The sequence below is a fragment of the Schistocerca americana genome, chromosome X, assembly GCF_021461395.2.
Source record: "Schistocerca americana isolate TAMUIC-IGC-003095 chromosome X, iqSchAmer2.1, whole genome shotgun sequence".
Classification (NCBI taxonomy): domain Eukaryota; kingdom Metazoa; phylum Arthropoda; class Insecta; order Orthoptera; family Acrididae; genus Schistocerca; species Schistocerca americana.
Genome location: NC_060130.1, coordinates 151,964,158 through 151,991,027, shown reverse-complemented (window position 1 = coordinate 151,991,027; position 26,870 = coordinate 151,964,158).

Below are 26,870 nucleotides of genomic sequence, written 5' to 3'. Positions count from 1 at the left end.
TTTTTCTGGATCTTATAGTATGCATCCATCACTGCAATATGTAATTCCTTTTCGATTCACAGTCATTACAGTATCAGTTGACTCGAGGTACGTAGACGAATCTAATCTAAATAGTTATGTTGATAAATGTGTCGATTTGGCACGGTCGAGAACGTTACAGCTGCTAACTGAGGCTTCAGGTACGAGAACCCTGGGGTCAGAGATCCAAACATAATAGGAATCTGGACATCACAGGTAAACAGTATCTAGCTTCTAGCCGACATGACGTGTTTGTATTCATTTGGAATAAATGTACTTTCCAGCCTGCCCTATCTAGGACCAACTGGCCATCCCAAAGGTGCCTGGGTACCGACCCTGCCCAATAAAGCGGAACTACTGGAATCGAGTCCGCCTCATACGTGGGTGAATGTTTTAATATGCCATTACTACGTGTTGGTGATCTATACTTGGAGAAATCCAACATATGTGAAATGACTGCAAACTAAATGATGAGACAGACTGCAGTGAAACAATAATGATGTGTCCCTTCAAAAGTGTGGCCTAGATTTCCAAACAGGTAATGTGGCTTATGGTTAAGTTGCAAAATACGTATTCTTTTTTTTTTAAAAAAAAAGTAAAAATAATTTAGTTTTGTTACTGAGCAAGATTTATTTCATCTGATATCCTTAGATGTAGTCCTTTATTGAGTTTCAACACGCACATGAGCAATTGCATTAGAAATTGCAACTGTGATGGAGATATGGCACTCCTACCACCACGGAATGGAATAATTTCTCCATGACACATGAACTGTATGTTGTCAGACCTTTTATTCACTATCCATGTGACAGCTGAGCTCAATCTGGGGAAGGTGCCCTATGTTAGAACAGTCGATTGTGGTCAGCTCGTGTGCATTCGACACTGACGCATGGGGCACTCCCTGTCCAAAGTCTGGGCTTTTCGCGTGCCACAGTGTCAAGGTGTTTTGTAACTTACCAGGGTCAGCTGCCGTGGGGAATAACGTGATAGTGACAAGGGTCGCCATCGACTATCGCAAATTGTAAATGGCCGGGGCACATTATATCACTCAGCAAATCAGTCCTGGAGAGCAATCCATTCTATCCAGAACCATCTCCACCCCTGTGGCGTACGGACGTTACCACTCCACGCCTATATTACTGCTCACAAGACTTCACAGATTAGCACGTTAGCAGGAAGACTGTCATTTCGACTCTCACAGCATGAAATGAGGTCGTCTGGACACGTGAGTCAAAGCATGTGTGGATACATGGAGGTTGTAGGGTACGACTACATGGAAAACAAGACGGCCACCAGTCAGACGGGTTGTGGAGGTAGTCTCATTTGGGAAATGTTTACACACGGGCCCCTGACGCGTCTATCACTTTCTCTTAACGGGGCATGATGCACGACCCGACTGCCTGATCACGTGCATCCGTTTGTTCGTCTACATCATTCTAGAGGCATCCTGTACATTCAGCAAGGTAATGCACCATCCTAGCGCTCCGTAATTGTTTGAGGAATTCGGGCATCGAGGGGCCATCTCACTTCAGTCCTATTCAGCATCTCTGAGTCATCGCGAGACAAGTGAGCACCTTGGAACTAGCTCCGACCAATCTCCGCCCATTTTGGGTGGCATTTGAGTGATCATGGATCAGGATGACCCATTAGCGCTTTCGTGCCTTGTAGATTCCAGGCCATGACCTATCGCCGCCGTCTTCAAAGCGAAAATGGGCCTACACGCTAGTTCACAGGCGTCTAATCCACCTGCAAATGGGAGTCTCTCGTGCATTTCACGAACCAGGGGATCGAGTGGGGTAGCACAGTGGTTAGCACACTGGTCTCGTATTCAGGAGGACGACGGTTAAAACCAGCGTCCGGCCATTCTGATTTAGGTTTCCCTGATTTCCCTAAATCGCTTAAGGTAAACGTCAGAATGGTTCCTTCATTAAGGGCGGGGTCGCCCTTCCCTAAATCAAGCTTGCGCTCCACCTCTAATGACCTCATTTTCGACGGGACGTTAAACACTAATCTCCTTCTCCTGCTCTGAGCGAGGAAACACAAAACTGATTAAATTTCGAGTCAATTTTTTTTTTAAATTGTGAAATCCGTAAATATGTAGCTATGGTGGACGTAATTATTGTAAAAAAATGGTTCAAATGGCTCTGAGCACTATCGGACTTAACTTGTGAGGTCATCAGTCCCCTAGAACTTAGAACTACTTAAACCTAACTAACCTGAGGACATCACACACATCCATGCCCGAGGCAGGACTCGAACCTGCGACCGTAGCGGTCGCGCGGTTCCAGACTGTAGTACCTAGAACCGCTCGGCCACCCCGGCCGGCTAATTATTGTAGCTCTGTAAGTAAATTATTACGGAGTCGAAAGTAAATTAAATAAAGATGAACGTCATCAGTAGAGCAACAGTGCGATAGAAATATTCCATATGCTAGGAATAAATTAACAATAAAATCTTAAACAATGCACTTCTACGGAAAACGCGGTTCAGGATTGACTCGTATCTGTATGGAATTTTCTTTCAAATGGGTTAACAGCAAGATTCTGATGAGGAAAAGTGTAAATTGAGTGCGAATACACTCGGTATCATTTTAAGCTCTTATTAATGTGCTCGTTGTCAGGATTCTCCGCAATAGTTCGCTTTACATATTTTACTTGGTTTCAGGTCTTTGAAAACATTTAAAGGAAGAGAACATACGAAAACATGGTTATATTAGTGTTAAAATTCTCGTAGACACCGCGATGTTTACTGAAAGAAGCATTCAGTCTATAACGGCTGAAGAAATTGACCATAGCCTTTAAGAACAACCCAAGCATTTGTCCGGAATTAATTTACACATTTCCCGTCAAAAGTATGGCTGGTTGCGGATTTGCACGTCTATCCTTCCGCATGTCCTCTCGGGTTTTAACTACGGACTCGAAAATTGTTAGAAGTTTGTAGCTAGCGCATTAATTATATTGCACCTACTTAAGTTCCAGTACATATTCTAATGAACAATTTTACCTTTTGCTTTTTGCACGTGAACGAGTGTGGGCTGTAGTATGAATATGATGTTTTACAAAAAAAAAAAAATAATAAATAAAAAAAAAATAAAAAAAATCTTTGAATGTGTCTGCAGAGGACGCGAGCTATGTTGCAGGTACAGCAAAGAACCACCGAGAGAGTTCCTTTTTTTGACTACTGGATCGTCAAGCTGAGCCATACGTATTAACCTTTAGTGTCCATGGCGAAAGAATACGCTAAGTGCTGTCAGAAGAAAGTCTTACGGAGTGGGAGGAATACAGCGGCATATCAACGTCCGGAAGTGAACGTTGAGAAGCTTGTATCTGCTGCAGAATGAATAATGTACTCACCAGCTTGTACATGTTTGCGGTTGTAGTAGTTGCTCTACGTGCAGCAAAGTAACCAATGCTACTGCCAGACCTCTGGCACCCTTTTATACCCATACTCCTAAAAGCAGAATAACCTTGGCAGACTGTGGCCTTGCTCTGCAAGTCGAGTTTTTATTCGAATGATGCCACGCCTCTTTCGCCTGTCGTAGCAAAGGTAAGAAAATTAAGGTGGACTGTTGTCTGAGGTCCATAAATTAGGCAGGATTCGTATGTTTCCCGACAGCTTGCAGTCGCGTCCTTGACTGAACAGGGTCCACTAGCAGGTGTGATCAGCCAGTCCATTTCCAGAGATACTCCTAAGCTGTGTCTGCTACTTGAGACGAGAACAACGTTCCTCAGCAAATCTCTCGTGGAATATTCCGCAGCACTTTAACCAGGCACAGTACAGTCTTTCATAACAGTATTCATGTATTCAAACCGCCAATTTCCACACTGTTTAATTCACTTTTTCACCGACTCGTAGCCCAAGTCTTTGTTAATAATGTCGTCGAGTTTTCTATTTACGTGATTCGATTAACATTAACGAGAAATAAGTGAAAAAATTCTCGTTTGTTTTAGTTGAAAATGCACTTATTTTTCGACGTAGTTTCCTTTAAGATCACTGAGCTTTTATCAGAGTATTATAAGTGGGCAGATGCAACCCAGACGTGTCCTTATGACAGAATAGCTCTCTATGGCTGTCATAACCTCTTCATTAGACTCAGATTGTTTTCCAGACCCAAACTTTCTTTGAATTTGGGAATATGTAGAAGTCAGGGTGTACCAAATTCGACGAATATGGAAGACTTTTGTAGGTTATCCCATTTCCAATGCATTTTTGTGGGCAAGCGCGTTGTCCTGTTTTTTTTTTTTTTTTTTTTTTTTTTTTTTTTTTTTTTTTTTTTTTTCTTTGCATCCGGGCCTCTTCTCAGGTGTTATCTCGTAAAGATGGCTCAGTAGACTTTCTTAGTGTTGATAAGTTCTTGTTTTACTATTTGTAAGGTATCAATAAGAAGAGACAGTTTTCTATCCGAAAACACAAGCCATATAATTTTTCAGGCAGTTGAAACCGATCTTGCGTTTGGCGTTGTATGACCGGCTTCGACCCACTGCTTTCGTTGTTCTTTCGTGTCTGGTGTGAAGTGGTGGACTTCTGTTACAACTACAGGAAATAATTTTGTTCGCAATATTGTTTGGATCATATTTAAAATGGTTCAAACACATATAGAGTTATTAGAGGAGATAAAAAGGAACAGTTTTGTTGCTTGACGCAAATGTGACAGGTGCGCAGTTTTCCAGCTAGGCATCTTTGTAGGGCTTGACGCTAGGCTTCCATTGGGCCAACACTCACAGTTGTTTAGATTACTTCATGCGCAACACGATCACACTGGAATTTAACATCTTATTTCTAGGAAGGGTAAGTTTTCATTACCGCCAGCAGTGTCCACGACCTTGAGTAAACAAATACATTATTATTGTTTATGTTACGTATGAAATTTTATGCTGATGCTTACAGGTTCTGGATGGTTCATTACGCTCTAACCGAGTTAGCTGACATGCATGTCATTTATGGGGAGATATGATGCAACAGTCGAGCAGCAAGGCGCCTATGAGCAGAACGATTTCCAGCGAGGAGGTTACCAAATCATGTCACATTTCGAAGGCTCGATGGCCGACATCATGGAACGGGATCCCTTAGACCAAACCGTCGGAAAACTGGTAAACCTCGTAGGGTGAGAACTGTTCAGTGAGCACTATGGGACTTAATTTCTAAGGTCATCAGTCCCCTAGAACTTAGAACTACTTAAACCTAGCTAACCTAAGGACATCACACACATCCATGCCCGAAGCAGGATTCGAACCTGCGCCGGTAGCGGTCTCGCGGTTCCAGACTGAAGCGCCCAGAACCACTCAGCCACCCTGGCCGGCTTTCTTTAAGTAATGAGGCTGCCTCTATAAGGCAAGGAATGTTCGCCAGCCACGACGGCCATATCTAGGAGTTGCAAAATTCTAAAACAACTCGTATATTCCACCATCGGCGGAGATTTGCCATAAATGTGTGGGCTGGTGTTGTTCACGACCATCTGATGGGACCGTATCTTTTGCCTAACGTGTCTGTTGGATGAAATTACCGTATCTTTCTCCGTGAAGTACTACCGGAAATGTTGGAGAATTCAACGCTAGCAGTCAGGCAGCGATTATGACTCTAGCATGACGGGGCCTCACCACACCATATCAGACATCATTTAAAAAACGTTGGATTGGGAGGGGTGCGGCAGTATCGTAGCCACCACAGTCTGTTCTACTAACCTCACTTATAGGGACTTCTTTTTGTGAGGGAGGACGTAGAACGACCGATATACACTCCAGAAAATCTGGTTGCCCATTTGTGTGAAGCTGCAGCCATTGTTCGTGAAACGGTTGGCTGTTTGGAGTATAGTAGCCGATCATTAGTAGTCAGGTGACATTTGTGCTTCAATGTAAACGGACGACATTTTCAGCAATATTCATTACACGGCAGTTTGAACACCATCTCTGAACATCACTAGCGTCAAATCTTCATGAATCCCTAGCGAGGAAACGGTGCACCTGTGACGTTCTTGTCACATTAAAAAAGTGTTTCAATTTATCTCCTCTGAACATTCTGAAATCGTATACACAGTTTTTTACACCATATCTTTCACATACGAAACTTTCTGACCTGCCTGTGGCGTCAATTACACTGAAGCGCCAAAGAAATTGGTATAAGCATGCGTATTTCGAATGCAGAGATGTGTCAACAGGCAGAATACAGCGTTGCGGTTGGCAACGTCTATAAAAGACAAGTTCAAATGGTTCAAATGGCTCTGAGCACTATGGGACTTAACATCTGAGGTCATCAGTCCCCTAGAACTTAGAACTACTTAAACCTAACTAACCTAAGGGCATCACACACATCCATGCCCGAGGCAGGATTCGAACCTGCGACCGTAGCGGTCGCGCGGTTCCAGACTGAAGCGCCTAGAACCGCCCGGCCAAAAGACAAGTGTCTGCCGCAGTTGTCAGATCGGTTACTGCTGCTACAATGGCAGGTTATCGAGATTTAAGTGAGTTTGAACGTGGTGTTACAGTCGGTGCACGTACGATGGGACACAGCATCCCCGAGGTAGCGAAGAAGTGGGGATTTTCCCGTACGACCATTTGTCGAGTGTACTGTGAATATCAGGAATCCGGTAAAACATCAAATCTCCGACATTGCTGCGGCCGGAAAAAGATCCTGCAAGAACAGGACCAACGACGACATGAAGAGAATCGTTCAACGTCACAGAAGTGCAACCCTTCCGCAAATTGTTGCAGATTTAAATGCTGGGCGATCAACAATGGTCAACGTGCGAACCATTCAATGAAACATAACCGATATGGGTTTTCGGAGCCGAAGGCCCATTCGTGTACCCTTGAAGACTGCACTACACAAAACTTTACGCCTCCGCTGGGCCCGTCAACACCAACACTGGACTTTTGGCTGGTTCAAATAGCTCTGAGCACTATGGGACTTAACTGCAGTGGTCATCAGTCCCCTCGAACTTAGAACTACTTAAACCTAACTAACCTAAGGACATCACACACATCCATGCCCGAGGCAGAATTCGAACCTGCGACCGTAGCGGTCACGCTGTTCCAGACTGTAGCGCCTAGAACCGCACGGACACTCAGGCCGGCATTGGACAGTTGATGACTGGAAACATGTTGCCTGGTGGGACGAGTCTAATTTCAAATTGTATCGAGCTGATGGACGTGTACGGGTATGGAGATAACCTAATGAATCCATGCACCCTGCGTATCAGCAGCGGACTATTCAAGCTGGTGGAGTCTCTTTAATAGTGTTACGCGTGTGCAGGTGGAGTGATATGGGACCCCTGATACGTCTAGATAGGACTCTGACAGGTGACACGTACGTAAGTACTAGTCTGACCACCTGCATCCATTCATGTCCGTTGTACATTCCGACGGACTTGGGCAATTCCAACAGGACAATGAGACACCCCACACGTCCAGAATTGCTACAGAGTGGCTCCAGGAACATTCTTCTGAGTGGAAACTCTTCCGCTGGCCACCAAACTCTCCAGACATGAACATTGTTGAGAATATCTGGGATGCCTTGCAACGTGCTGTTCAGAAGAGATCTCCACCCGCTCGTCCTCTTACGGACAGCCCTGCACGATTCATGGTGTCAGTTCCCTCCAGCACTACTTCAGACGTTATTCGAATCCATGCCACGTTGTGTTGCGACACTTCTGTGTGCTCGCAGGGGCCCTACACGATATTAGGCAGATATACCAGTTTTTTGGCTCTTTATTGTATTTAGATACCTATAATTCTGATAGTCCAGTACCATATCGTGCCCTTTCTTGATGTTTTCAACGGTAGTTTCGGTTTTTGGGTGTCCTTGACGCAGGTTACCTTCAAAAGAAGTATGACCAGTTTGATTCAAGCCGTTTATTTCTTAAATGTTGACCAGTAATAACAGACTCCATACAAAGCCTCACCATCTTTGAATGAATTTCCATCGATGATAAACAACCGTCAACAAATAAATTTATGGCGATGTAGTATTTCATTTTATCTATTTGACCCAAACTATCATAAATCGCCCACTGTAAATAATCGTATTAACAGTATCCTACAGTTCATGCTGACTCTTGGCTTGTGTTGCTGCGCAACATGGGCCAACATATTAACATCGAAATTTTATTCATATCAATGTATCCATTATTAAAAATCCTGTAAAGAGATAGTATGAGACAACCTGTAGACTAAATAGAAACGTTATATGAAGACATGTAAGGAAAAACGGGCTAACCCTCAAATGTAAAAACTTAATAAGTGCTACCATCTGTTGCTGGGTTCGGGAACTATCAAAATTGACATTGGTCTCATCCCCAAATATCCTAATGTGATATTTAGGGGTGAGGCCAATGTCAATTTTGATAGTTCCTGTAGCCAGCAACAGATGGCAACTCTTATCTCTAAGCTTTTACATTTGAGAGTTACCCCTTTTCCCGCGCATGTCTTCATATGTAAGTATAAAAGCTGCCAACAAACATTTTAAAAATATTTAGTCATTTTTTCATTTATGTGTAGCGCGCAGATTCTTTTTGAAGAGACATCTGTACAAGGTAGTAGCACCAATACTGCTAAATGTGATTGTTAGCTGTCAGATTGAGGTAGCGGAGGAGCCTCGAATGAAGTGCGGATTTACCCCGTTTTGCAATATTACGTTGATTATCGTTATTTCATTATACAGAGTATTTGAAAAAGATTCATCCCATTTCACAAGACTACATGTATCTTCTACATGAAGGAAGATTGAAACTTGGAAAGAATTTAAACTTACTCTTAGGACTAGAAAGTTTTTATTTTTAAAAAATCTGTTTACATGCATCCACATGCAAAATTGTTGTACTTTTTACAATTACGTCCAGGATCAAAATTTTAATTTACAAATATTCAATATTCGCTGCACAGCCTGCATCAAGTAACTGCATGCTGCGTACTTATTAAGGCACAGTACAAAAAGGTATGGCTTATGAATTGTGTTGAAGCCGGTAATGTTTGTTGTTCTACTCCACACGTATGGCAGATAAATATCTCATAACCAGAAATTCTAGATAAATTATACTGACGTTACCACTTACTTGACCACAATATATTTCCTGATAGTCTCTTCTGATTTGTGTTGTGGCGATGGACGTATAATATTCTACTTCTACACGATTGCTCTGCAATTCACAGTTACGCACTCGTCAGGGGGTTCATGAAACGCTTTCAAACTATTTCTCTACCTTCCTACAATCGAACAGCACGCGAGAAGAATCAACTTCCAAATCTTTAGGTGCGAGGTCTGATTTCTCTTATTTTGTTACGATGGTCGAGACGAGAGTCAAAAAAATGCTTTGGCATTCGAAAGAGAAATCTGGTGATCTTAATTTTGTGAAAAGTTTTCGCTGAAATGAAAAATGCTTTTGTTTTAATGACTATTCCAAATAGCTTTTTCATATCCGTGCCGCTCTCCTCTACTGCGTGGTAATACAAAACGAACGCATTTGTTTAAAATTTTTCGGTGTCTTCTGTCAATGCTATCTGGCAAAGATTCCATACTGCACAATACTCTTGAAGCGGACGGACAAATGTAATGTTAGGAGTTTCTTTAGTGGTTTTATTGCACCTTCTAAATGTTCTGTTAATAAAATTACTGTGCAACATATTCTGCCCGATCGTTCCATTTTCAGCTGTTCCCCAAGTATTCAGTTGAGTTGACAGTCCATCAATTTGTGTCATTTATCATGTAACAGAAATCCAACGCAATTTTCGTAGTATCGTGTGGAGGAACCCACAATTTTATTGTTCCGTGTGAATTGCGACTGTTTGCTCCATTCAGATATGTTGTCGAAATCATTTTGTCGTTCGTTTTGATCTTCTTTTGACTTCACGACGGCATAATCTGGAAACAATATAAGGGGACTACTCAGAGTATTTCCTAAATCATTTACATAAATCACTTCCTTGAGAATGCCAGCTATAACTTCCGCTGTACTAGATGACCTGCTGTCGGCTACTGCGTGATGTGCCCTTTCTCACAGGAACTCACGAAGCCAGTCATGTAGTTGAGACGGTAGTCCGTCGGCCAAAGGCGTGGAATATGGTTAGAAGCCGCTTTTGGAGGATGTTAAGAGCTCCCCTGAAGGCTATGAATACGGAATCAACTGATCTCCTGTCTATCAGACTCACTGCTTTCTACGAAAACACGACCAATTTTATTCACACGAACGGCATTTTCTGTATTTGTGACGGTTATGTGGCAACAGCCCGTTTTCTTCGGGGTATCTTGCAATGCGCTAACTCAATAAATATTTCAAAATACTACTACAAATCGATGTTAATGAAGTTGAATTATAATTTTTGGCATTGCTTCTATTTATTTTCCATGTGTTGGTGCGACCTGTACAAAGTTTTTCAGTCCTTAAGTACGGATTATTGTTAAGCAAACGGTTTTATTCGATAGATACAAATAGAGAGTTCGGCGCCATATTCTGAGAGGAACCTAAGTGTTCAACAGTCTGGACCAGAAGACTGTCATTTATTAAGTGACTTAGGTTACTTATACCTATAGGACCAATGAATCATATTGCCAGTTGTCCTTGAATCAAGTTCTGGAATATTAACTGTATCTTCTTTGCAAAAGAATTTCGGAAAACTTGTTTACAAATTGTGGTTTATTTGTGCTGACTTCCGTTACGCTAACATTGCTACGACGTTTTACTGCTCATATACGCGACATAGGGCCGAAATTTGGATCTTCTGGTAGGTTTCGAGACAAGATTTCATTGTGGAAACTGTTAAATATAATCTCGCATTGAAGTCCACACTAAATTTCGACATTCTGTAAGCCACTGTCAATCTCTGAGATTTTGCGTTCTTTTAAATCTGGCAGGGGTATTTAGCTCCTTATGCAATACCGTTCTCACCTGTTTTGTGTACCATAGAGGATCTCCCCCCTCTTATTAATTTGCTCGGTATAAAAATCTTCGTATCTGTCGTCATATTTCTCTGAATTATTAGATTTTGAATACAATACAAAGATAATACACAACGTATTGCTCTCTGAAGGAGCAAAGCTGAGCACTTGAAACATTAAAACGAATGCTCTTTTGATGTTTGTCAGAAAGACGTTGTTTATAATTAATTCACGCCACAAGGACAAGGAGTCATTTAACGATAGTAACGTGAAGTTTAAGAAGGTTTACATGACTTGTTGGTCTTGTAAGGATAAGGTAATTTGTTCTCTGTAGCAGCACAATGATGCTTATTGTCACATAACGCTGACCGTTACTGATTTACGAAAGAACTGACGGCAGTTATGGAAACTACACTTTGCGTACATGTGCAACTTTGTAATTTTTCCCAAGAACGAAAATTTCTTGAAATATGTCAGTTTCGCCATGGGCAGCATTCTGACAGTTGTTGCGATCTAGTGAATCGACTACAATTCCATTTCGGGGTCTTCAGAAATGCTGTTGGTATGGTATCTCACAGGGTACGAAGCTTCTCGGGGTAACTCGTTTGAAAAGCATAGCACATTTTCAGTTACTAAAATATGCATTGTTTGATATTATAACTCGCGCATTACGACTTTTCTGATATAACACTTACTTTATTGAATATTTCATTTAAATGACAACGCATTGGAGCTTTTACAAACCGCATATTGAGCACCAAAATAATTTCGATAAAAAAAAATCCGCGTCTAATTTCTGTCACCTTCAGTCTTTGATGACTATTTAGTTACACGCATTTTATCCAGTCGCCAGATTTTGCCAACCTTCAGCTGCAGCAATATTCCAGGACATGTCGAGAAGTAGAAAATTGGTGATGAGCAATCTAACTGTTGCCGTGAACACTTAAAAATCCAAGCTCGCGGAGTGACGATCGCCGTTCGGTTTTTATTTGGTCCGTGTGCTGCCCCGGAAATGGGGGATGGGGGAATGAGTGCGGCGGCGCCACTCTCGCTGTATTGATCAAATCTCTACTGCTGGCGCTGCCCGGATCCATCTGCCACCAGCCCGCTTTCACATATTAACCCATCAGTGCTGCTCGGGCACCAGATTACGCGCTGTACAGAGGCTTAGCATTCGCACCTGGATGCATGGCGATCAGTTGTGTGCGATCCACTTCTGTCTGAGTATATTGTTCGCAAAGGCAAATATTCCGGATAATGAATCCCAATATTAAACGATTCGTGTGTGCCATTGAATTTACGGCGATGCCACGAAAGCGCCTATGCAGTTGCATCTCGAAACTGACAGATATTATGTCGCACGGCGTGAGGGAGTTAGTGTTGTTGGCATCGTAATTTACGTACTCACTTTTGCTCAGTTTAGCCTACAGTAAGTGTATGTGATACAAATACGACTCGAAAAGCAGATTGAGACCATTTAAAGAACCGTAAACTTTAGGCGCATACACAAATGTACACTATGTGATCAAAAGTATCCGGACACCTGGCTGAAAATGACTTGAAAGTTCGTGGCGCCCTCCATCGGTAATACTGGAATTCAGTTGGTGTTGACCCACCCTTAGCCTTGATGACAGCTTCCACTCTCGCAGGCATACGTTGAATCAGGTGCTGGAAGGTTTCTTGGGGAATGGCAGCCCATTCTTCACGGAATGCTGCACTGAGGAGAGGTATCGATGTCGGTCGGTGAGGCCTGGCACGAAGTCGGCGTTTCGAAACATCGCAAAGATGTTCGATAGGATTCAGGTCAGGAATCTGTGCAAGCCAGTCCATTACAGGGTTGTTATTGTCGTGTAACCACCTCGCCACAGGCCGTGCATTATAAACATATGCTCGATTGTGTTGAAACATGCAGTCGCTATCCCCGAATTGCTCTTCAACAGTGGGAAGTAAGAAGGTGCTTAAAACATCAATGTAGGCCTCTGCTGTGATAATGCCACGCAAAACAGAAAGGGCTGCAAGCCCCCTCCATGAAAAACCCGACCACACCATAATACCACCGCCTCTGAATTTTACTGTTGGCAGTAGAGACGCTGGCAGATGACGTTCACCGGGCATTCGCCATACTCACAAATCTGCCAACAGATCACCACATTGTGCACCGTGATTCGTCACCCTACACAACGTTTTTCCACTGTTCAGTCGTCCACTGTTTGCGCTCCTTACATCAAGCGAGGCGTCGTTTGGCATTTACCGGCGTGATGTGTGGCTATGAGCAGCCGCTCGATCACGAAATCCAAGTTTTCTCACCTCCCGCCTAACTGTCATAGTACTTGCAGTGGATCCTAATGCAGTTTGGAATTCCTGTGTGATGGTCTGGATAGATGTCTGACTATTACACACTACGACCCTTTTCAACTGTCGGCGGTCCCTGTCAGTCAACAGACGAGGTCGGCCTGTACGCTTTTGTGCTGAAGTGTGCCTTCACGTTTCCACTTCACTATCAAATCGATAACAGTGGACATAAGGACGTTTAGGAGTGTGGACATCTCGCGTACGGACGTATGACACAAGTGACACCCAATCACCTGACCACGTTCGAAGTCCTTGAGTTCCGCAGAGCGCCTCATTATCCCCTCTCACGATGTTTAATGACTAGAGAGGTCTCTGATATGGAGTGCCTGGCAGTAGGTGGCAGCACAATGCACCTAATACGAAAAACGTATGTTTTTGGGGGTATCCGGATACTTTTGATAACATGTGTCTTTTTATTTGATTGAATCTCAGTGATTTGCCGTGGCGGAAATGATTTTGTTTTTCTAAACACTGACAATCACTGAAGTGTCTGGCAGAGGATATTTTCTACCGTAAGATATGAGAGTGTTTCTTCCATTCGATTCACAGATGAGGCCTGCGAAGAAACATTGATTACACGCCCCTGTGCAGATCATTATTACCCTGATTTTATCTTCAGCACTTGTACCTAATCGAAATAAAGAATATTCGTAGTTTCTGACACGAGAAGCAGTTCTTGAAAATTTCCGAGTAGACTTTCCGCGACACATGCGCCGTCTGTCATTTAAGAATGTTCAGCATGTATGTTCCCGTCAGTCAAACAACCGAGACCACTCGCATCGCCTTCCTTTCCACACGCTCGATGTTATCTGTTAGTCCGGCGTGCTAGGACACTGTAGGAGCGTTCCCTTTTTACACGCTTTACGTTCCCTGTTAGCCGCTCGGAGTGTCCGCGCGGTTTGAGGCGTCATGTCACGGAGCAAACGACCCTTCCAGCCGGAGTTTAGAGTCCTCCGTCGGGCATGGGTGTGTGTGTGTTGTTCTTAGAATAAGTTAGTTTCAGTTAGTGTAGGTAGTGTGTAAGTCTAGGGACCGATGGCCTCAGCAGTTTGCTCCCTTAGAAATTCACACACATTTGTTCCCTGTTAGTCCTGCATGCTATGGAACCTGACGAGTTTTCCAGTATGTACCGTGCACGTATTTTGTAAGTAATGACTTTTGTTACAAACGTAAGTTCCCAATTATCCCACCTTTACCTACAACTGAGTTCATTTTTCCGTAACATTTCGTATCTCTACACTTCTTTGCTATCAGTTATTTGTATGACATTTGTAGCTCTCCTTCTGACTCAATTATTGTCTGCGCTACCGCATTTGTGCTTCCGATGAATGTTGAAAATTGCGCGGACTGATAAGATATGCAATGAGGAGGATTTCCACACACCGCATCAAGCAACTCAGTAGAAGACTGATGAGCCAAGGAAAAAATGCAAAACTTTCACCCATCAGCAACAAATGGCAGCCGGAAGACGAGTGACCTTCACAGCGGACGGCGAACGAATGACCACGAAACATATACGGCTCTTTATTTACATGAACTGAAAGTTTTACTTAACTTGAATAGAGTACATGTGTTGTGGTACAAGCTCATTAGTAATAGCACTTTTGCTGACTGATGCAAAATACTAGTCCCACTATACTCACTAATCTGGTCGCTATGTACTGTCGTAGCCTGTGATGAACTAAACCCGCTCTGCAAGTAAACTGACAGACGCCAAACTGGATGAGTGAGTGTCTGAAGTCCTCCAGTCAGAGGCGGCGACTTAAATACATGCTGTCGAGAGGGCTTTGGCGTCGGCTCAAAATGGTTCAAATGGCCCTGAGCACTATGGGACTTAACATCTGTGGTCATCAGTCCCCTAGACTTAGAACTACTTAAATCTAACTAACCTAAGGACATCACACACATCGTGCCCGAGGCACGATTCGAACCTGCGACCGTAGCGGTCGCGCGGTTCCAGACTGAAGCGCCTAGAACCGCTCGGCCACACAGGCCGGCATTGGCGTTGGCGTTGGCGGTTTGTTGTTCGTGTGCGTCTCTCTGGCCTCTCTCGGGATAGGCTCGCTTGATCCAGAGCCTACTAATCGATCTTCGCATTTCATCTTTGCCGACCGGTGTGCTAGCGACACATTACGCCAGCACAGATAATATCACTTATTTCGTGAAAAAACGGGGTAACGCTGCAGATACTTCCCACCGTTCGCATACAAAACGGAACTTAACATGTAAGAGGTTTTTTTTTTCTTGATGCAATAATTTACCAACAGCCGTATGTATTGTAGAAATTTATTTTGTTTTATGAACTTCTATGTTCTACCAGTTTCGGCATTATATTGATGCCATCTTCAGGCCCCACTCGTCATAGTCGTAAAATCACTATATACAGAAGGAGCCATATAAGTGGATCCGTGAATCAATTCGTCCTGCAACAACTCTTGGTGGCCACTCCTGTCCACCAAGAGTTCTTGCAGGACGAATTGATTCACGGATCCACTTATATGGCTCCTTCTGTATATAGTGATTTTACGACTATGACGAGTGGGGCCTGAAGATGGCATCAATATAATGCCGAAACTGGTAGAACATAGAAGTTCATAAAACAAAATAAATTTCTACAATACATACGGCTGTTGGTAAATTATTGCATCAAGAAGTTCATGCCAGCCGTCGTCCCACGATCAATAATGGATCAACGAAGATGTAAGAGGTTTGTACCAAGATGGAGCAGCGTCCCATCGATTGGTCGCTTCTTCGTGCCAAGCACGGTGGCGGGGCCACTCAGTTCGGTTGGGTTCACCAAATTTGCAGCGAAAGCAGAAGACCTTCCCCTGCTGGTCAGGCAGTGTCTCGTTGTCACGTCTTTTGATGTCCAAACAGAATAGACAAAATGTTATGGTCAGTTATTCTCTAGGAATGTCAATGACGGCACAGTGCCTCCCCTTCAGGGCAGGAAGAGGCTCCGGCTCTGCCGACAAAAGCACGAAGGACGCTGCAGCCTTACTTCTGCGAAAACTGACCAGCTCCCAAAGAATCCTCGCTCTTCCCAATGAGCCGACAAAGAGGACCCAGAGACCACACTGGGAGACCGCCTTCCCAGTGGAAAAACGCCAAGAAAATGTGCCCAATACACACTAAATAAAATTAACAACGAAATGGAGACAAAAATAAATCAAAATCGCGTAGCAATATGTGACTGCAGTGTCAAAAAAGCAGATGAAGACAATGAATGCATGGCCCGGTTCAAAATGGTTCAAATGGCTCTGAGCACTATGCGACTTAACATCTATGGTCATCAGCCCCCTAGAACTTAGAACTACGTAAACCTAACTAACCTAAGGACATCACACAACACCCAGCCATCACGAGGCAGAGAAAATCCCTGACCCCGCCGGGAATCGAACCCGGGAACCCGGGCGTGGGAAGCGAGAACGCTACCGCACGACCACGAGATGCGGGCAAATGGCCCGGAGCTCTTTTAGTAAATTATGGACGGTTTCAAAAACAAAGCTTCGATTGTGTAAAGTTTACAATCAAGGTTTATTCACATTTTTGCTTTATGATAATGAGATTAGATTTTTTGATCTAAATGTTATACCGCAAATTCAGATTGCATTGTGCGCAATGGGGAGACGCATTTTCGGAATTACTTGGTGAGATAGGAAACAAATAAATGGATCCAGAGACAGACAGGAATAGAAGATATGATTCTGACTTCAACGGAAAACCATAATGTAAGGGGGGGGGGGGGGGGCATGTGCAACATGAATGGATGGCAGATGGACTAATGAAGTTCTTTGATGGATTCTGAGAGATAAGAAGAGAGCCAGACGACGTTCTAATGTGAGGTCAACCTGTGTGTAAGGTATAGAAGAGTCTGGCAGCAGTTAAAGCCAACTGGCTGTTGTTACTGATGATAATTAGGACGATTTTCCACTAAACAATTAATATTTAACGAGAATATTAATGGTCTTACTACAGTTTCCGGAGCACACTAGATACTACATCTGCGTCTTTATATACCCCTCCATATAGGATTGTACCGAGCGAGGTTGCGCAGTGGTTAAGGAAATGCACTCGCTTTCTGGAATACAGCGGTTCAAATCCCGTCAGGACACCCATATTTATTTTTTTCGAAATGTCCCTAAACCCGTTAATACAAATCACTTGTTGGTTCCTTTATTAGAGGAAACTTTGATTTCCTTTCCCATCCTTCTGCAGCACTCGAACTCTAATTGCTTCGTTGTCAGTGGGACGGTAAACCGTAAACTATTTTTTTCCAAGGATTGCGTGCTGTGTTCTGTCTTTCCAAAAATTTTAATGCACCTGGTCATATACCCCATACTAACGTTTTCATTAGCAGAAGTTGCTGTGGGGTCGCATCAGAGGCTTTATTGAAGTCCGTAAACACTAAAATCACGGCCCGTAAGGTATCATGTAAAGAAAGCAGCGAGAGGAATGTTAGTCAACTTTGGAACCATGAGGAGATAGTTCTCTCTGCGGAGTATCTCTGACATTGGAGAGAAGTAACTGACAGCGTGTTCGAGCTAACGTTTGTTGGAGTAACCGAAGACAAATAAACACCGTGGTATTATATCTCGCCTGCTCACCGCTTATGTTCACAAATGACTAAAAATGGTTCAAATGGCTCTGAGCACTATGGGACTCAACTTCTGAGGTCATTAGTCCCCTAGAACTTAGAACTAGTTAAACCTAACTAACCTAAGGACATCACACACATCCATGCCCGAGGCAGGATTCAAACCTGCGACCGTAGCGATCTCGCGGTCCCAGACTGCAGCGCCTAGAACCGCACGGCCACTTCGGCCGGCTCACAAATGACTCACGCGGTTCTCTGTGATGGATCCAGCCGCTACGTGTTACTCCTGCAGAACCCCGGCAAAACTGATGCTGCGTGATCCCTGCTCGGTCCCGTTTAGTAAATTGGTCCCAGCAAGTAAACGCAGACTGTCAGAGTATGCGGCTTTTCTATTGCCACCCTAAATGGTCTTTCCTACAGAAAGCTATTTATCTTTTCAACTAGTTCTGAACGAACTCTGTTATGTTGCCCTTGTTCCCGCATAAAGTGAAGCACCGGCAAGACGGTCAAGAACGTTAAAGAAGACAGGGCTGTAAAGAAGACGTCAGCCAATAGTACACTGACCGACCCCTCTCTAGGGCGACAACGAGACAGAAGAGGACATAACGAGACGAAGAGGACGTAAGCACAGCGCCTCCTGGCTACGGCCCGTTGAAGAATAGTCTACGAGCTCTACAGCAGCGACTTAGGAGCTGTATAATTTAAATTGTATTAAGCATTGTCTATACTGATGAGATTTCTTATTTTGTCTGTCGCCCATTTCTTACGACACCTCATTGTAAATTCTCAAAGTTAAGTATTGTCATTTATCTTGTATTGTATTGAAGTAGGGACTTAGAAACGACAGAGAGGCTTCGCTCCCGCCGTAGCTCTCAGTGGTACACAACCCCACAACAGGCTACAGCAGTCCACTCACCCCACCGCCGCCCCATGCAGCCCCCAAGCCCCTTGTGGAACCCCCCTCCCCCTCCCTCCCCCCCTCACGGTAACGTCTCACACCAGACGAGTGTAACCCCAATGTTTGCGTGGCCGAGTAATTATGGTGTATTATGGTGCACGCGTACGTGGAGACAGTGTTTGCGCAGTAACTGAGTGGGAATAAGGGGAACCAGCCCGCATTCCCCGAGGTAAACGGAAAACCGCCTTAAAAACCATCCACAGACTGACCGGCACAACGGACCTCCACACAAATCCGGCCCGAAACGCTAACTGCATCCTAGGAATGTACCCCTACGTTCGTGGCGTCGTTCTTCAAACCAGGGAGTTTCTTCAAAGGTCACCTCCATCTTGCTAACAACAAATAATTATAATTAGAAAAACTTTACCGTACATGAAAGTGGCTCAATATTACTGCTGTGCTGATGGAATAATTTTAGGTAATGTCCGTGTCTCGCTCGTCTTGGAGACACACAGAACATCGGGGGCAAGGTTTTCATTTATTTTAATTAGTATCTTAATGTGCTGGTAAAATAAATGTAGTACCACAACATCACAGTTTACGAATCCATCAGTCGTGGGAAAACGAACCGTCCCTCAACTTGATTCTATTAATTTACGCTTTTAATCTTGCCCGTTTTTGAGAAGGAGACTTCCATAATGCAGCAATTCGTACGCTGTACAGAACGTTGTGACGGATTAAAGTAGTTCGTTAAATTTGCCAACCAAGGAAGAAACAATCAGAAATGAATTAGATATAGTCTCCACATAACGTACTGTGATACAAATAAAAGAGTGGATATCTAGAACATTCAAACTGCATTGGATGCCCAAACTCATTAGCCGATAAATTTGATGATTGTTGGGATAAGATCATCGAATGGGAAACTACAGAAAGCCTTATTCAGCATGTGAGCATATGAATTTGGATTTAGTTCTTGTTGAGTTATGTAAGTCACTTTGCCGTTCCTAGTGGTGTCTTGCAAACTGGGCAGGTCAGAGTGCCCAGTGTAACCTGCTCCGATGGGGAAATGTTGCTACTTGGGTGCACCTAAGACCCGCATTACACCGTAAAAGATCTTCGTCGGAGATTTTTATCATAGCTTTTGGTCAAAACGTTGACAGTGTATTAGGGGGGCTTTTATAAAAGACAACTCTTTAAAAGATCTCTGATAGAAGTTAGAGCGTGGGCCTAGCTTTTATCAAAGTTCGCCATTGTATACTTGTCAATTCGCTTGCTTTACTGTCTTTAATTTATAAAATGCCGTCGAACTATATTTTGGGACGTGGCTACCAGCACAATAGTTGCTGCAAAGTATGAAAAATATGAAATTCTTCATAACAAAAAGCTTATCGGTTGCAAAAAAATCGCAGTTGCCGGTTAGAATGTTATAAAGAAATAGCTGCAACAGTCAACTGTATTCGAAATGGCTGCACTATAGATGATGTAAATTAAATTGACTAAGGTGTCTATAGCGATGTGGAACGTCAAGTGTTGTCAATGACGTGTAAATTACAAAATAAATTTGTCCGACTTTCCGATTTCACTAAATGATAAAAGACAACTGCAGATCATGAGAGGCAGAACATCACACCTGCGAGAATAGATATCACATAAAATAGCTTTGTAAATATTTGCTCTCGATAATGTGAATTCATTCACTGCAGCCGGAAGTCAGAACCAATCAATAACTAAATTATGGGTGATCATCTCTCTACAAATCTTGACTATGGTGAACCAGGACAAACCCTAAAAAATATAGTGATACTTTGAAAGGAAAGACCGCAACCGGGATTTTCTGTAATGTCATTGTAGATGTAACAGCGTTGTGTGTATTTTCAATGGTCGCGCGAGAAATGCTATCAGTAGCGTATATATTTTTAATTTTTTTTTTAATTCTTGGAATCATACATAGGAACTAAACTGTTTAGTGGCTAATTTCCACGGGATATTTCCACTCTCCCCCTTTTTTCTTTTTAAATGCATTATGTAATCAATAAGATACGTCTAGGTCTCTGTTTCCGCCTCCTGTCCAGCAGTGCAACGGTGAAATGTTTGCACCTTTGTTGGTTGTGGATAGTTCTGTGGTATCTTTAGCCACATTGGGTCCCTAAAAACGTTGACATGGAGGCGGCAGACGTATCGAGTGACCGAGGTGGCATTCCAAGAAGTACTACAAGTGCTCAGTTGGACGCGGCTGTTGAGATACTAAGTGCCATTCATTATGTTGAAGGTCTGAGGCTGCAGTCTTCAAACCATTTTTCCACAGTAGATGTCACCAACCCGGACAGCAACCTCGTGCAATTCGCATCAAATCAGTATAACAACAACTACGCATTGTAATTCTTCAGGCCAGCATGCTTTGACTGCCATTAGTCATTCGGCTGACTTTCTCGTTGGTTAAGGAAAGTCGTCTACAATGATGCAATGACAGTGTCGCAACGGTATCTACTGGAATAGTCCACACAAGTGAGTGTGAGGTATCGGTCACCAGGGTTAGTCACTGAGCTTACCAGTGTTGCGTCACCTGGCCAGTTGCTCCACTGAGTTCGATGGCCTCGACTGTCAACATTTCACTGTCCACAGTCCATCGCCGTGGGAAGGAATCTTACGTCCCCGTATTGAACTGATCACGGTGGTCTTTAAATACGGTGGTTCTCGGACATACCGCAAAAACATTCACGGAATAGGTTCAGCTACAGGAGCCCGTGATGTTTCAATGACTGTGCGCTGCAGGGATATGCAGTGTTTTATCGCCAATGTCTGATTTTATTGTATCGTAAAATATACTAATTTTTCTGGCTCTTTCATTCACGGCTGGCACGTGCAAATAATGATTGGAATCTATTAGCAAAATGGTTCAAATGGCTCTGAGCACTATGGGACTTAACATCTGAGGTCATCAGCCCCATAGAACTTAGAACTACTTAAACCTAACTAACCTAAGGACATAACACACATCCATGCCCGAGGCAGGATTCGAACCTGCGACCGTAGCGGTCGCGCGGTTCCAGACTGAAGCGCCTAGAACCGCACGGCCACACAAGCCGGCGGTATCTATTAGCAGCCTGCTGTTATGTCTGTAACAATTTCTAGAGAGATATGTAGGGAATTGAATACTATTTATGGAATTGAGCACGAAAACCGGATCTTGAAATATTTAAGCAGTTCTTGATGAGATATTAGGCTCGTTTCCTGAGGTTTCTGATAGTCTATATTTTGCAGCAAATCAAACAAGCCCCTGACCATTCGATCTGCCGTTCTTAGTATACTTTTGAAGTCTTCTGTTAGCCCAACTTGATACGGAAATAATGCATTTGAACAAAATTTCAGAATAGCGCATAAACGTGATTTACTAGTACGCAAACCAGATTTGTGGTTAAACTGTGGCTTCTCAGGTCGCTGCTGACGAATCGATGTTTGTCTTCTGTTTTACCTACAGCTTACCATATGAGACTATTTTATACATATGGCTGGCCGAAGTGGCCGTGCGGTTCAAGGCGCTGCAGTCTGGAACCGCAAGACCGCTACGGTCGCAGGTTCGAATCCTGCCTCGGGCATGGATGTTTGTGATGTCCTTAGGTTAGTTAGGTTTAACTAGTTCTAAGTTCTAGGGGACCAATGACCTCAGCAGTTGAGTCCCATAGTGCTCAGAGCCATTTGAACCATTTTTTTATACATATCCTCTCGAATTAATGCTCCCACGTACAGTATTTATAAAATGAAAGACTCCAGTTATGACTCTTTACTTTGTAGTATTTTGTGTGGTGTACTGTTTTAGATTTCATTACATTTACGTTCATTTTACGGTCTTTGAAACAGACCGGTATCGTATCTGGGTGTAAATGGATATTTGTACAATTTGTTTCAGATGATAATTTCCCATGAGAGACATGGCAACGGCCTTAAGTGTGAGTCTCCAACTAATATTATCCATTAATTCTATTCTATAGCCTGACAGTATTTTTAACGTTTACGGAAATTCGGGGCTTGTGGCTGTTTAATATGACGATCTGTCCCTAAGGAAAATCATAACCGTTATTAACTGCAATAGTCACTTCAGCGTGAGTGTTTTTTGAACAAACGAAGGATCATAACTGTTATTAACTGCAATAGTTAATAACGGTTACCATCCCTTGTTAGCTGAAAACATCTTCAAAGCTAAAACTGACTCTAAAGTGACTACTTTAAGTATCAGTGCTGTATCTGACAGTAACGAGTATAAAAAAGTTTTTGGATTCCATTTTTAGGTCCTATTTCTTATAGAATTCATCGTCTTTTAGTTAAAAAATACGGATGAAAAATTGTCTTTGCTACAAGTAACTTGCAGGAAAATCTTATCCACAGTTGCTCATATACACAGTTCAAGAGTTTATTAAATCACTTTTGATACGTGCCCCGTTTATTATATAGGACAAACTGGAAGATCTTTAAATGTCAGGTATAAGGAACATTTGTTGGGAAAAAGAGGCACTAATGTACACAATTCCACTTTTGCTGATCATCCGTTAATTTCCGGTCGCAAACCGAAAAGTGTTGAAGAAATTTCCGTTTTACATTTGGAAAAGAAAGGTCATAGGCTGAACATATAAGAAGAGCTGGAAATGTTCAAGCATATTTCTAAAACGATGGCCTCATCCTCAACGAACAGTTACAATTATGTAACAAAAGTTTTTCAATGGCTTTAATCCTCTACTCGCGGAATTTTGATTCCTTTACTTTTTACTACATTTTTCTGCCGCTAGTTCCGAAACATCTTTTTCTTCAAATCTCATACAGATGTGTACTACTAAAGTTTCCTTAATGTAGATGTTTTTTGGACTGTGCAGCTGTTTGTTTAAATATTCTACAATATTCTGTACTTCACGTAATGGGCATTTCTGTAAAGCCTAATAGATGGCTCTTAGTTGTACTTCATTTACTTGATTACTTTGTATTTTCAAAAACACATTAAGCTCTCATCTTTTGAATTTTTTATAGTTAACTGTTGTTTAATTCGATTATTTCTGTTATAATGGGCGGATGTACTGTCCACGTCCTATAGGCTGGAATGTTCGTAATTTTTAATTTTTCATTTGACTATGTCTGCTCTAAACTTTGACTATTGCTTTCTTCCAATGTAACTTTATGTGAGGAACCTTTCCATGTTATAACTTTTTTCATCTTGGTTAATGTTTGTGTCAAACTTATTTTCTTTGTGTTATTTTATCGAACTTAAAAATTCATTGTGATGAAGACATCGTTATAGGTGTCTAAACCGAGGTCATTGTAATAAAAAATTATATGCAACGAGTTCACTGTGTTATTCTCCCGTTGAAACTTATATACGGTTGCTAAAAGACAGCCATCTTCAAAACTGAAAGTAAGGATACCGATAGATATTAGTCGTTGAACTATCACCAAAATTTATGACTCTGATATGACTACGTGTCAAAGCACTGTGCAGAGACGTCATGGCAAAAGTAGGACTTGTGGACAGTTCAAATCAGAATTCTGGAGGGCCATTCTGAGGAGGCATACACTGCAGCCTATGTACATCTGAGCATGCCAACCGAATTAAGACCCTGCGAAATGAATAGTGCGAGAACTCGGAAATTTGTGCCGTATATATTGCAACAAACAGCACGGGACATGGGATGTCTTCGTCAGGAAATTTCAAGGTGTCCACAGTGTAGTGCCACACAGCTCTACTCTCTTTCCACCAGTAACCGTCGTCAAGAATTGCGCACTGCCCGAGAAGACAGGAGAATTAATGGAATACATTCACGCGCTGGCCGCCAAAAGCCCACCAGCACGAACATCGGTATCTGTGGATGCCGAGGGGTGACGCCAGCGTGGCAGCATAAGCAAATCGAGCGCCACACCTCCCCTCTCCAGTTCGACAGCTCAGCCCAAAGGGACAACGGCTGCCGGCGTCATAGTTAGTTGGTTCTGCAAGAACCAGCGCAGCTAGAAAGATAGTCTCCTGTTGAGTTGACAAAAGACTTTATTCAGAGATTCGAAATGCTTGTCATGTTCTACATGACTGCTTCTCAAAAGATAAGTAAATATGTCTGATTATTCAAGTAAAGCACTGCCTGTTGATATTCTGTAGTGTGCCCAGCTACCCTGGCCTGTCTGCTGATTCCTAGTCTATCAATTATTGTTGTGATCACCCAAGATACAACATATTTCTCACACATCTGGTGATTGACACATGTTGGATTACTGTTGCAAGGGATATGATACTGATTTTGTTCCGCTAGAGGTGCATTTAATTCTTTGCAGTCTGTTAGATTGTCTGGTTGTCAGTTAATAGCGTAGAATTTGTGCTCTTTTTTATATTCTGTCGGCGCAGACCCATGTCAGAGACGATTATTTTACATTGATGTCCTTGTATGGGAGGTTGATGTTGTATGTTGTGGCGCTTGACGTAAAAAACGTTCGAGCGAATTTTTGGTTCTGTATATGAACTGTGTTTTATGTCTTGCGGGAGCATGAGGAGCAAACTGAGGTAGCAAACAAGGTTGTTTGACTTGTCAACGGTAACTTCTGTGAGAAACGACTACAGGAAGAAGCTATCTGCTGCAGAACGCACAGATGTTCGACAATGTGGAACTATCAAGTATCCAACAGTATGTAACTCATCCAAAAGTGTAGCGTTTCTTAACGTGTATCATTTTGATTTTGTTTCAGTAGCTCTCAGGAGAATGACAGCTCTTTTAATAAACATATGAGCAAAGAAAAAAAGGGAGAATGGTGAATCCAAAAGTAATCCCTGAAAGAATAAATGAAGTGAAAGCTATGTCGAACATTCTACAGGAATGTAATTTACGTACGGTAAAATGTACCATGATAGATAAACTTCTTGTCATGGCTTTGTGCAGTAATTATTAGAAGGGTTAAGATGATAATGAGAGGCAGAAAACTGGTGTGTGAAATTTTTGTTTGTGGGAGACCACGGGAGAACACGATGAAGAAGTCAAGGCCAGATGAATACTGGGATGGATTAATATGTAAGAGAGCATTTAAATTTTAGTCATTCTTCATTAGGATTATGCGCATGCATTAGAGAATTAATGAGGAGCTAAACACGCAAATCAAACTAACATAGAGATGTAAGGCATGGCATGGGGGAAATGGGCACCTACCTGCTTGACAAGGGAGAAATAACACGTATCATACATATTATGCCCGAAAGAACAAATTTGCACACTCCACATATCATGTTGCCATCACCCACACCGTTTGCAGAGCTTGATCTAAATGGTCCGTGAGTACTTTAGGTGAGACGACTCTGTCATGTTATTTACCACAGTAATTAATTAAGATTAATATTAATCAGTCTGACTGCGTGGTCGTCAGTTTCCTTAATGTTTATATTTCATAAACTAGATTCATTGTTTGTTCAATCTTAGTGTATTCGGTAGCATGTACGAAAGGCTATAAGAATGCATGTACTGAGACTGGTCATAAACTACTGTGCACGACCAATTGTTGATGAGGAGTAGGAGCACCCTGGCAACACGACGCGTGATGGTAGCTGATGCAATTGCCGGCCGAAGTGGCGAAGGGGGAAAACAGTGACGTCGGGGTCTCCAGCAAGCGGCCCAATGACACATGCCCAGCTGCTGAGGCCAACTGGTCTCTGCCGGCCAGCGACTTACCAGGGTGCACTGAATGACACCAGGGACTAAAGCAGACTGGAATGTTTCCGAGGGATGCACGAGATTTTTGGCTGCCAAGGTAAACACTAATCTACCTTGGCAGTATAAGGACAACAAGGGACTCACACCACCTACGAGAGTACTTCGAACGGATCATGCTGGTGTAAGCCACACAAATCCCTACCACAGGCACTTCTCCAAGGAATATGCCAATTAACCCTGTTACTCACTACTGCATTCTGCTGGTGGAAATCAGTGCCCATTAGCTAGATTGCGCCATCAAGCAACTCTGTGCTAGGCAGTAATAGTAAACAAAAATTTTCTGTTCTCGTGATGAGAACTTCCTCTGCTACCTGGCACTGCACACAGTACAGGTCAGCAAATCCTGATTGATTATAACCTTGGAATAATGGAATGCTTGTTCATGCAAGTCACCCAAGAAATTCCCATTCAG